Source organism: Sceloporus occidentalis, unplaced genomic scaffold (genome assembly GCF_023333645.1).
Source record: "Sceloporus occidentalis isolate IW3139 unplaced genomic scaffold, rSceOcc1.0.p SCAF_536, whole genome shotgun sequence".
Classification (NCBI taxonomy): Eukaryota; Metazoa; Chordata; class Lepidosauria; order Squamata; family Phrynosomatidae; genus Sceloporus; species Sceloporus occidentalis.
The window spans coordinates 43572-55352 of NW_028317516.1; positions in this window are offsets into that span (position 1 = coordinate 43572).

Here is an 11781-nt window from a genome sequence, read left to right on the forward strand (position 1 = left end):
AGATGGTGCCGCGTGGGACAGAGGACAGGTCGCCATCCGACACCCTACAGCATCTGGTCCCGGCAGCCCTGAGGGAACGAAGTCCACCCCCTTCAAAACTGCGCCTTGCCTCCTTGCTACACCTGGTGCTGCGTTCTCCGGGAGCTGAAGATGAACCGGGGGCCTGAGGAGAAGTCCCGATATTTTTATTGTTCTTCCTCGCTCACTTTTTGCAGACATCACTCCAGGAAAAACCTTCTGAAGTTCTCTGACGGACCCTTTTGCCGCTGATACTCGAATGGCCCCAGAATCCTCGTTATTGTTCGGGTGTTAACGTCAAAACGGCCCAGCGGAGAATCGAGTGATATTTCTACGGGATTATCTTCCGCCGGAATTCATTCTTGGGCAGCCGGCCCCCCGAGACTCATCCATTTCCCAGCTTAATACAGAAACGTACTTTTTGTTTTGTCGGAGAGTTTACCCCTTCATGCCGGAGGCTCGTGAAATGGATCTTCCGTTACATTTAAGAAGTATTTACCATGTGAGTGGAGACTTCTACGGAGCCTCCACTCGAGCAATAGAATGAGCTGAGTTTTTATGAGTTTAATCAGAACATTAACATTATCATTGTCTGTGTTCAGGGCAAGCGGTGGCAAGGTGTGTGGGGTCCTGCTTTATGGAGGAGTTACATGGAGTAATAGGAGGAGGTGTATAGAGCAATAAGTTGTGGTATAGGGAGAGTATGTGGAGAAATAGGGGGAGGTATAGGGAGAGTATGTGGAGTAATAAGTGGCGGTATAGGGAGAGTATGTGGGGTAATAAGTGGCGGTATAGGGAGAGTATGTGGGGTAATAGGGGAAGGTATAGGGAGAGTATGTGGAGTAATACGGGGAGGTATAGGGAGAGTATGTGGAGTAATAAGTAGCGGTATAGGGAGAGTATGAGGAGTAATACGGGGAGGTATAGGGAGAGTATGTGGAGTAATACGGAGAGGTATAGGGAGAGTATGAGGAGTAATACGGGGAGGTATAGGGAGAGTATGAGGAGTAATACGGGGAGGTATTGGGAGAGTATGAGGAGTAATACAGGAAGGTATAGGGAGAGTATGTGGAGTAATACGGAGAGGTATAGGGAGAGTATGAGGAGTAATACGGGGAGGTATTGGGAGAGTATGAGGAGTAATACGGGAAGGTATAGGGAGAGTATGTGGAGTAATACGGAGAGGTATAGGGAGAGTATGAGGAGTAATACGGGGAGGTATAGGGAGAGTATGAGGAGTAATACAGGGAGGTATAGGGAGAGTATGAGGAGTAATACGGGGAGGTATAGGGAGAGTATGAGGAGTAATACAGGGAGGTATTGGGAGAGTATGAGGAGTAAAAGGGGATGAGAGAGTTCGTGGAGCAATACTGTATAATATATAGAAATACAGGTTTTTTTCAGCACATTTTTACCTCGAGTCATAAACCACTTGATGCAAAAAGTAAATGAGCTCTCCCAGTATCAGGAGCCGCTTCCCAGATTCAGGAGCCGCTTCCCAGTATCAGGAGCCGCTTCCCAGCAGGGAACGGGGGGATTCATGGGGATTTTTCATGTTTGCGTTTATTTATTTTGCCGTTTTTCTCACTGGTTCCTTCGCGTCCATCTCAGACCGAGCAAAATCAGAGTATAACCCCTCTGACACCCAAATCTGCCTTTTAATCCCATACATTAATATCCCAGGGGCCACGCTCCCAGGGGCCACGCTTTTACCCCTGGGTACGGTAGGCAGTTGGCCGCTCTGCGGAGTGCTTGCGGAAGCGGATGACAGTTACAGCGTAACCAGAGCTTTTAAGCTTTGGGAATCTATTGTCTTCCGTGATCAGGGCTGGCCCCAAACCAAATGTCCCGCCGGGCGCGTGGCCCCCAGGGATGCCCCCTCTCTGCGTGCTTCCAGGAACGCGTTCCTCCTCTGGCAGCAGCACAGCAAGAAGGATTAAGAATGCGTCTGACGCCTGTTGAGGTCTTTAGTGACTGCCGTGGCCCTGCGTGGACGTGGTATATATTCGACCCCGCACTGGGAAAGCGCAGCGCATGCGCGGCAGACCCAGCCGGACCAGCAGACAGAAAACAAGCAGCTTTCCTGATATTGCGTGCGTCAGAGACAGGGATAGGCGATGGGAACTGCTTGCTTTACTGACCCCCGAACAAACCACCGGCTTCCCCTTTAACAGATCTGTGCTTGACTTAACCCTCTCAGTCCTGAACAGCAGTATTAACCCCCTGTTGGTATCGCTCGCAGTTCCCTTTTTTTGGCGGGTCTCCTTTGCATCGAAAGCGACTCTGGTCACCTTGTCGTTGTCGCGCAGTTCAGTTTTTGTTCCCCCAGGTCAATTTCCGTCCAGATTCCGCTCTTATCGCGAGATTCTCCTGCTGCTCTTCGGGTTTCCCTCGTTTCTCCTGATGGGCGTTAGGACGTGTATTGCTCTCGTGTCTAATAACCTGAAACCGCTCACCCCAGGGACCTCTACTGCGACCTTGACGGCCATCGCTGTGCCTTTCTCCTCCGACCCATGGCCAGAGAATAGTATTTGCCTTAGACGGATCTGCTCGCTGCCGACCTGTTCTAATCCATAGATTCTTCTTTAATGTCTATAAGTAAAAAAAAAAATGTCAATGAAAAACACCAAAATCGGCCAAACGCAGAACTCTCCACTGTGTGGCAGTGAAAGGGTTATTATTTGACTTCCCTTATAGCTCTGAGCATCAGTAAAAGTCGGGACTGGAACAGCCATTTGTTATATTTTATTAGCAATAAGATTGATGTTTTAACTCTTTAATGGATCAGTATTTCCCATGCCGCTCGCTGTGTATTGCTGGGCGCTCGGCTGTCCGCGAAGCACAGTCCAGCGCATGTTTTTTAGCGCGTCCCGTGTTATATTGCTATGCCAAAGCATAAGTCACTTTTTTGTTCATAAAAACAAGTTTTAGGCAAAAAAGAAGCAATTGGAACATGATTTTCACAAAGGGAATAGAACAAAGCTTGCGGGTCTGGGGCGGATCCGTGGATCTGCCTCTGTGGGTCTGGGTTCGTGGGGTGGGAATTTGCGGGTCTGGGGTGGATTCGCAGGGCTGGATCTGCAAGTCTGGGGTGGGATTTTAGTGTCTGGGGCGAATCCGTAGGGCTGGATCTGCATGTCTGGGGCGGATCCGCAGGGCTGGATCTTCGGGTCCAGGGCGGGATTTGCGGGTAGGGGAAGATCTGCAGGTCCAGGGTGGGATTTGCAGGTCTGGGGCGGATCCGCGGGTCTGAATCTGTGGGGCCGAGCGGGATTTGCGGATCAGGGCGGATCTCCGGGCCTGGGGCGGGATTTGCGGGTTTGGGTGGATCCGCAGGTCTGGATCTGTGGGTCCAGGGCAGGATTTGTGGGTCTGGGGCGAATCCGCGCGGCGGGATTTGCGGGGTTGGGGCGGATCTCCGGGCCTGGGGCGGAATTTGCGGCTTTGGGCAAATCCACACGGCTGGATCTGCGGGTCCGGGGCGGGATTTGCGGGGTTGGGGCGAATCCGCGCGGCTGGATCTGCGGGTCTGGGACGGGATTTGTGGGGTTGGGGCGGATCCGCACGGCTGGATCTGTGGGTCCAGGGCGGGATTTGCGGGGTTGGGGCGGATCCGCGTGCCTGGATCTGCGGGTCCGGGGCGGGATTTGTGGGGTTGGGGCGGATCTGCGCACCTGGATCTGCGGGTCCGGGGCGGGATTTGCGGGGTGGGGCGGATCCGCACGCCTGGATCTAGGGGTTCGGGGGCGGTATTTGCGGGGTTGGGGCGGATCCGCGCAGCTGGATCTGCGGGTCCGCACCAGGGTTTTTTTTGCATGCCAGAGTTTAAAATCTATGCCAATTTTTGTAGGGGTTGGGGGGAATCTGAAAGACGTTAGCGCTTTAGCGGCAATATATATTCCTGTAAGGAATTCTATACTGAATATGAAGCAATAATAATAGTAATAATCACAATGTAATGCATGCGGTTTTTAGGATATGCGGTGATTCTGAGCGATCAGGTACTGCCTCAATTATTCTTATATCAGGGATTATATCGCATTGTATAGCGTTTTGGGGGAAAATTCTAGTTTAGAGCAGCAGTGCATGTTTGACGCGTGGCATGTGTACGCACTCGATGTATTCAGTTAAAGTTTAAGCCTTAGAGGAGACCTGATTCAGCCTTCCTGTCAGTCTCATAGATGGGGAGCCTTCCTGCAACTTCCTGTGTGATATTCAGAAAGAGGCGGTGCCCCATGCTGCAACTTCCTGTGTAATATTCAGAAAGAGGCGGTGCCCCATCCTGCAACTTCCTGTGTAATATTCTGAAAGAGGTGGTGTCCCATCCTGTAACTTCCTGTGTAATATTCAGAAAGAGGCGGTGCCCCATCCTGCAACTTCCTGTGTAATATTCAGAAAGAGGCGGTGTCCCATCCTGCAACTTCCTGTGTAATATTCAGAAAGAGACAGTGCCCCGTGCTGCAGCTTCCTGTGTGATATCATGGGAGGGGCGGTGCCCCGTACCGCAGCTTCCTATATGATATCCTGGGAGGGAGCGGTGCCCATATTGCAGCTTCCCGTGGAATATCCTGGGAGTGGCAGTGCCCGTATGGCAGCTTCCTGTGTGATATCCTGGGAGGGGCGGTACCCCGTTTCGCTGCTTCCTGTGTGATATCCTGGGAGGGGCGGTGCCATATAGCAGCTTCCTGTGATATCCCGGAAGGGGCGGTGCCCGTATCGCAGCTTCCTGTTTAATATTCACAGAGGGCAGGCTCCCTGTCCTGCACGTTTTTCATTCACTTTTAGAAAGACGCTCGCGTCCGCCCCCGGGAGATCGCATTTAATCCTCTTAGCATTTTCCGCATCAGGACGTGAGCGCGCTGCCGCCGGTCGCATTTCCTGAATGTAAAGCAATATAGTATTTAAACATGCAGTGCTGCTTTTACCCTTTAACTGCCAGCGGTGCTCCCCGGCACCGGCCTGGCCGAGGAAGGGTTAATTTTTGTACTCCGTTTTCTCGTTCCTGTAGCGCGTTGCCTGCACAGTAGCTTGATTTAGAAATAGGACTTTAGGACTTTTTCATATTTAAAAGAGATTTAAAGGAGTTTTAAGCCGCCGGATGAAGCCGATGGACGCAGAAACTGGATTTTTCACGTGAAATTCCTCGCTTTATGGCCGGAGCTCGGATTGGGTTTCTGGGAGTGGTTACGGAAAAGCCATGGGGGGAGGGGGATTTTCAAACCTTTTTACTGAAGCACTTGCATTGCTCTCATACGGTGTTTAACGCTTTGTATTCCAGTATTAATAATGTGAAAGCAGCACAATTCTAGAGAATACGACTGATTCAAGGTAAACCCCGGGATTCCCGCTGAGTCTGAGCGAGACGCGGAGCGCCCGGCGCTGTACGGGGGGCTTCGTCTCACAGTCCGTTCCATACGGGAAGCCAAAATGGAACCGTCCCTCCCCTCCGAGAGACGCCGTCCTCTCAAACGCTCCGGATTTCCGGGCGGCCCCTTCACGTTTCCGAGCCCCCCCCTCTTTTTTTCATTGCAATCTGGAGTTTGACTTTAAGTAAAATGCCAAATAATGCAATTCCGGCCCCCTGGACACTCATCTTCTGATATTCAGGTTAAAACGGAGCACAGGACAAAGCAGGGAGAATTCTTTAACTCTATTGGTTCCAGGGGCACTTTAAGGGTTAAAGGCCGGCACGTTCCGCGAATCCGCTCAGACGAGGGAGGAGTCACGAAACCTTCAGGTATTTCTGCACTTGTTTTCGTTAAATAAAAAAATGAAAAAAAAAAAGATCAAAAAATGTATAAAAAAAAAATAAAAAAGTCAGGGCGTCCGGATTTTTGTACTGAGAGTTGTATGGGTTGTAATACCGCGGGTCGCCGGCAGCCTCCGTGTATATAATTCCACAGCCACTTTTTTAGAGCTGTTTTGAGGTTGCGGTGACGTTTCTTGAAGGAGCCCTGGGACTCCTGCCCCCCACCTCCCCGGGGGGGCTACGTTGGTTGTATTATTTATTTTTGCGCAGACAGAGGGGGGCGCTGTTAGCGGAATGGAAAGCACAATGTACAACTTATAATATGCCTTTACTGCACCTCTCAATAAATCTATTTAAGCAGCCGCAGCCTCCGCACTCCTTTATTCCGCACGCGACTGCGTGTACCGGGGGTTGAGAACACAGAGACGTATGAGGGCGATGATGATGATGTCATTCATTTAAGGGTATTAAATACCCTATGTTGTGGGAGGAGCCACGTGTGATGTCACACACGCTACAGTGTCTTAAATAAAACTCATTATTCTTCCTCTGCCCCAGCCACGCCTCTAACCACACCCCCGTAAACATTGAATGTAAATTTAAATGGCTCTACACTTTTTAGGAAGGACAGGGTTAATAGGAAAGGCGGAGGGGGTATTTCTGTATGTTAGAACAGAGTTAAGGCCTAGGATTAAAGACGTAGTAGATGCTGGTACTGGTGGTAACGGGAAGAACTTTATACAGATGCTACGAGGGGCAGAACATTCATTGTAGGTAATACCCTACGGACCCCCAAATATTAGTATTGAGGGGGGTGATCGGCTTTCATCACAAATCTGCCCATCTGGGTCGGGTTGTAATCATGGGTGGTTTTAATTACCCCAACACTGGAATACTGGGGCAAGTAGCTTTGTAACAGGAAGCCACTTTCTGACCCCTGTAAATGGCTGATTATTGCAGGTGTGGGATGACAGGGGGAAGGGGGCAACTACACCCCGAGCCAGTCCAGAATTCTTCAAGAAAGACCAGTCCACTCTTAGAGGCGGGAGCGCAGTGGGTAAATGCACAGCTGCTTGCACACTGTGTGCAAACAACTTTAAGAAAAGACAAGGTAAGGGTGCGAGAGAATGAGATGCGAGAGAATGAGGTGCGAGAAAATGAGGTCTGCGAAGTGCGGTTGATAGAGTGGAGTGTGATGGAGTATGCTTTAGTGTAAGTGTTAGTGTGTGTGTATGTGTTTTAGTGAGAGTGCGTGTGATAGTAAGTTAACTGGTGGGGGGGCAAGAGGCTGGGGAGCCACTAATGCAGGGAACTGTCAGCCATCAGAGGCGGGAATTAGTGAAGATCAGGAGAAGAACCAATCCCTGCAGGTCTGCAAATGAATGCTACAAAAAGCAAACATGTGATTGGCTGAGACAAGACAAGGTGATAAAACTGCTAAATAAAGTTAAAATAGATTAAGCCCAGGGGCCACGTGGTATAAATCCCCGGGGGGCCCGCGTGGTATACATCCCCGGGGGGCCCGCGTGGTATACATCCCCGGGGGGCCCGCGTGGTATACATCCCCGGGGGGGCCCGCGTGGTATACATCCCCGGGGGGGCCCGCGTGGTATACATCCCCGGGGGGGTCCGCGTGGTATACATCCCCGGGGGGGGCTTGCGTGGTATACATCCCCGGTGGGGGCTTGCGTGGTATACATCCCCGGGGGGGCCTGCGTGGTATACATCCCCGGGGGGCCTGCGTGGTATACATCCCCGGGGGGCCTGCGTGGTATACATCCCTGGGGACCAAGAAATAGCCAGAGCATGGCTTTTGATGTTCATGGATTCTGCCATCTGGTCCCAGAAGACTGGCGTAAAGCAGGCGGGACGGAGATCTGAGCCGGGTAACCGCAGCCCTGCGAGTCTCACGACAGGGAAATGCTTTGAAGGCTCATTCTGGGAAATATATTTTTGAACGTAGCAGTCAGGCTTTTCTGAGGATGGATCATGTCAGACCAACAATCACGTGGAGTCTCAGGGTCTTAGGGTGAATGGGCAGATTCTCAGGGCCACACAGTCTGGAGCCAACACCTTCATATTCTCCTCTGAGCATCCCAATTGTTGTTTTTCTCCCTGCTATATCACAGCTGGAATCGCTGCTTGAATGCAGGTGAATATCTCCTGACAAGCCACGGTTTGCGTAACGGCCGTTATTAGAGACGACTGGCTGCCGCCATTGGCCACTCTCTGCACAGGACCTGTGTGATGGGTTATTAATTTTATTAGTATTTGGGGAGTCTCGGCAGATACATTAGACAGTTTGTGGGATAGAGCGCTCTGTGAGGATTACGAGGCCCTCAGACCGCGTGTTTGCTTTAGGTATTTTTGGAACCGCGTCTCCCACGCCGTCTGTCTGCCGCTTCTGGTCAGAGAGGTTCTGAAGGTCTTTCTGACAGAGGTCACTTCTTACCCTGATCTCCATTTTCCATCCTCTCTATAAATACAATAATAGTCTTTGTACTTTGTCCTCAGGATAGATTGTCTCCTGATAACATGTCACGTGTACAGCGTATGTCTCTGACGTGTACGGAGCATGTCTCTAACGCGTACGGAGCATGCCTCTAACGTGTACGGAGCATGCCTCTAACGCGTACGGAGCATGTTTCTAACGCGTACGGAGCATGCCTCTAACGCGTACGGAGCATGTTTCTAACGCGTACGGAGAATGCGTCTAACGTGTACGGAGCATGCCTCTAACGCGTACGGAGCATGTTTCTAACGCGTACGGAGCATGCGTCTAACGCGTACGGAGCATGTCTCTAACGCGTACGGAGCATGCCTCTAACGTGTACGGAGCATGCCTCTAACGCGTACGGAGCATGTTTCTAACGCGTACGGAGCATGTCTCTAACGCGTACGGAGCATGCGTCTAACGTGTACGGAGCATGTTTCTAACGCGTACGGAGCATGCCTCTAACGCGTACGGAGCATGTTTCTAACGCGTACGGAGCATGCGTCTAACGCGTACGGAGCATGTTTCTAACGCGTACGGAGCATGTCTCTAACGCGTACGGAGCATGCCTCTAACGCGTACGGAGCATGCCTCTAACGCGTACGGAGCATGTTTCTAACGCGTACGGAGCATGCGTCTAACGCGTACGGAGCATGTCTCTAACACGTACGGAGCATGTCTCTAACGCGTACGGAGCATGGCTCTAACGCGTACGGAGCATGCCTCTAACGCGTACGGAGCATGCCTCTAACGCGTACGGAGCATGCCTCTAACGCGTACGGAGCATGTTTCTAACGCGTACGGAGCATGCGTCTAACGCGTACGGAGCATGTCTCTAACACGTACGGAGCATGTCTCTAGCATGTACGGAACATGTCTCTAACGTGTACGGAGCATGCCTCTAACGTGTACGGAGCATGCCTCTAACGTGTACGGAGCATGTCTCTAACGCGTACGGAGCATGTCTCTAACGCGTACGGAGCATGCCTCTAACGCGTACGGAGCATGTTTCTAACGCGTACGGAGCATGCGTCTAACGCGTACGGAGCATGCCTCTAACGCGTACGGAGCATGCCTCTAACGCGTACGGAGCATGCCTCTAACGTGTACGGAGCATGTCTCTAACGCGTACGGAGCATGCCTCTAACGCGTACGGAGCATGGCTCTAACGCGTACGGAGCATGCCTCTAACGCGTACGGAGCATGCCTCTAACGCGTACGGAGCATGTTTCTAACGCGTATGGAGCATGCGTCTAACGCGTACGGAGCATGTCTCTAACGCGTACGGAGCATGTCTCTAACGCGTACGCAGCATGGCTCTAACGCGTACGGAGCATGCCTCTAACGCGTACGGAGCATGTTTCTAACGCGTACGGAGCATGCGTCTAACGCGTACGGAGCATGTCTCTAACACGTACGGAGCATGTCTCTAACGCGTACTGAGCATTCTCTAACGCGTACGGAGCATGTCTCTAGCATGTACGGAACATGTCTCTAACGTGTACGGAGCATGCCTCTAACGTGTACGGAGCATGTCTCTAACGTGTACGGAGCATGTCTCTAACGCGTACGGAGCATGTCTCTAACGCGTACGGAGCATGTCTCTAACGTGTACGGAGCATGTCTCTAACGTGTACGGAGCATGCCTCTAACGCGTACGGAGCATGTCTCTAACGTGTACGGAGCATGTCTCTAACGTGTACGGAGCATGTTTCTAACGTGTACGGAGCATGTCTCTAACGCGTACGGAGCATGTCTCTAACGTGTACGGAGCATGTCTCTAACGTGTACGGAGCATGTCTCTAACGTGTACGGAGCATGTCTCTAACGCGTAAAGTGCACGTTTCTGAAGACCTCAAATGTCTTTACTGTTTATTGTTCGCGCCACAAAACTTCCCCAGATACTCAGCTCCAAGATTTCACCCTCCCCCGAGATCTGCCCCTACACCAAAGGCCCCACCAGCACCAGAACTCTGCACTGCACCCGCACGGACACTAACTCCCATCACTCAGTGCCGTTATATACAGACAGTGGCCGCGCTGCCCCCGCACTGACACTAACTCCCATCACTCAGTGCCGGTTATATACAGACAGTGGCCGCGCTGCACCCGCACTGACACTAACTCCCATCACTCAGTGCCGGTTATATACAGACAGTGGCCGCGCTGCACCCGCACTGACACTAACTCCCATCACTCAGTGCCGTTATATACAGACAGTGGCCGCGCTGCCCCCGCACTGACACTAACTCCCATCACTCAGTGCCGGTTATATACAGACAGTGGCCGCGCTGCACCCGCACTGACACTAACTCCCATCACTCAGTGCCGGTTATATACAGACAGTGGCCGCGCTGCACCCGCACTGACACTAACTCTCATCACGCAGTGCTGGTTATATACAGACAGTGGCCGCGCTGCACCCGCACTGACACTAACTCCCATCACTCAGTGCCGGTTATATACGGACAGTGGCCGCGCTGCACCCGCACTGACACTAACTCCCATCACTCAGTGCCGGTTATATACAGACAGTGGCCGCGCTGCACCCGCACTGACACTAACTCCCATCACTCAGTGCCGGTTATATACAGACAGTGGCCGCGCTGCACCCGCACTGACACTAACTCACATCACTCAGTGCCGGTTATATACAGACAGTGGCCGCGCTGCACCCGCACTGACACTAACTCCCATCACTTTTACTCTATGTTTAACTCTTCACTCCCCGAGGCCGGTAATAGATTAATAAGGTGAATGAACATGAAGCCCACCGCATGAATCTTTCTTCCTCTCCGCAGAGAGCGGCGCGGCCGGGGTCACAGAATAAATCCCTCATCATGGGAGATCCTTATCTGGGGCCTTGGATGGAGAATGTCATTGAACAAAGTGTTCCGGGCAGATATAGAGGGGGTGGAGTGCGCGGCGGGGATTATAGCAGAGAAGGTGGGAATAATGAGGGGTCCACAAAAGGGGGGCTTTTATTTCGTCCCGATATCTGTTTTACTGGCAGTAAACACCCCCCCCCCCGGTTGCAGTAGGGCAAGTGCGCTCCGCGCTGCTCTGATGGAAGATTCTGGAAGGCTGGCAGAGGCCTCCAATTCACAATGAGCAAAATATCCCCCTGGGGAGGAAGCCAGTGTATACTGAAACACTTGCCTAGTCTCACTGCCGCCCCCCCCCACATCGCCACGTTCAGTTTGCCCCTCTCCCATATCTACGAAAAGCCCCTGACTAGGTCAGCCAGTCCCTCTCTCCTGTCCTGATACCTCTCTTCTCTGGGAGTTCCTTCAGCTTTGTAGATGCCTTCGCCCGATTAACAACATGATACAGAAATTATGGCCGTGTCAGCCATCTTGTTCCAGGACATATATGCAATTCCCATGTTACTGAGCTGCGCATGTTGCATGATGTATTTTCTTCTTATACATGCCACATACTGCAGGAGGCAGCACTTCACATGCGCTGCTCAGTACCGTGCCAAACACGCGTGTCCTCTGAGAGATCGCTCATTTGGCAG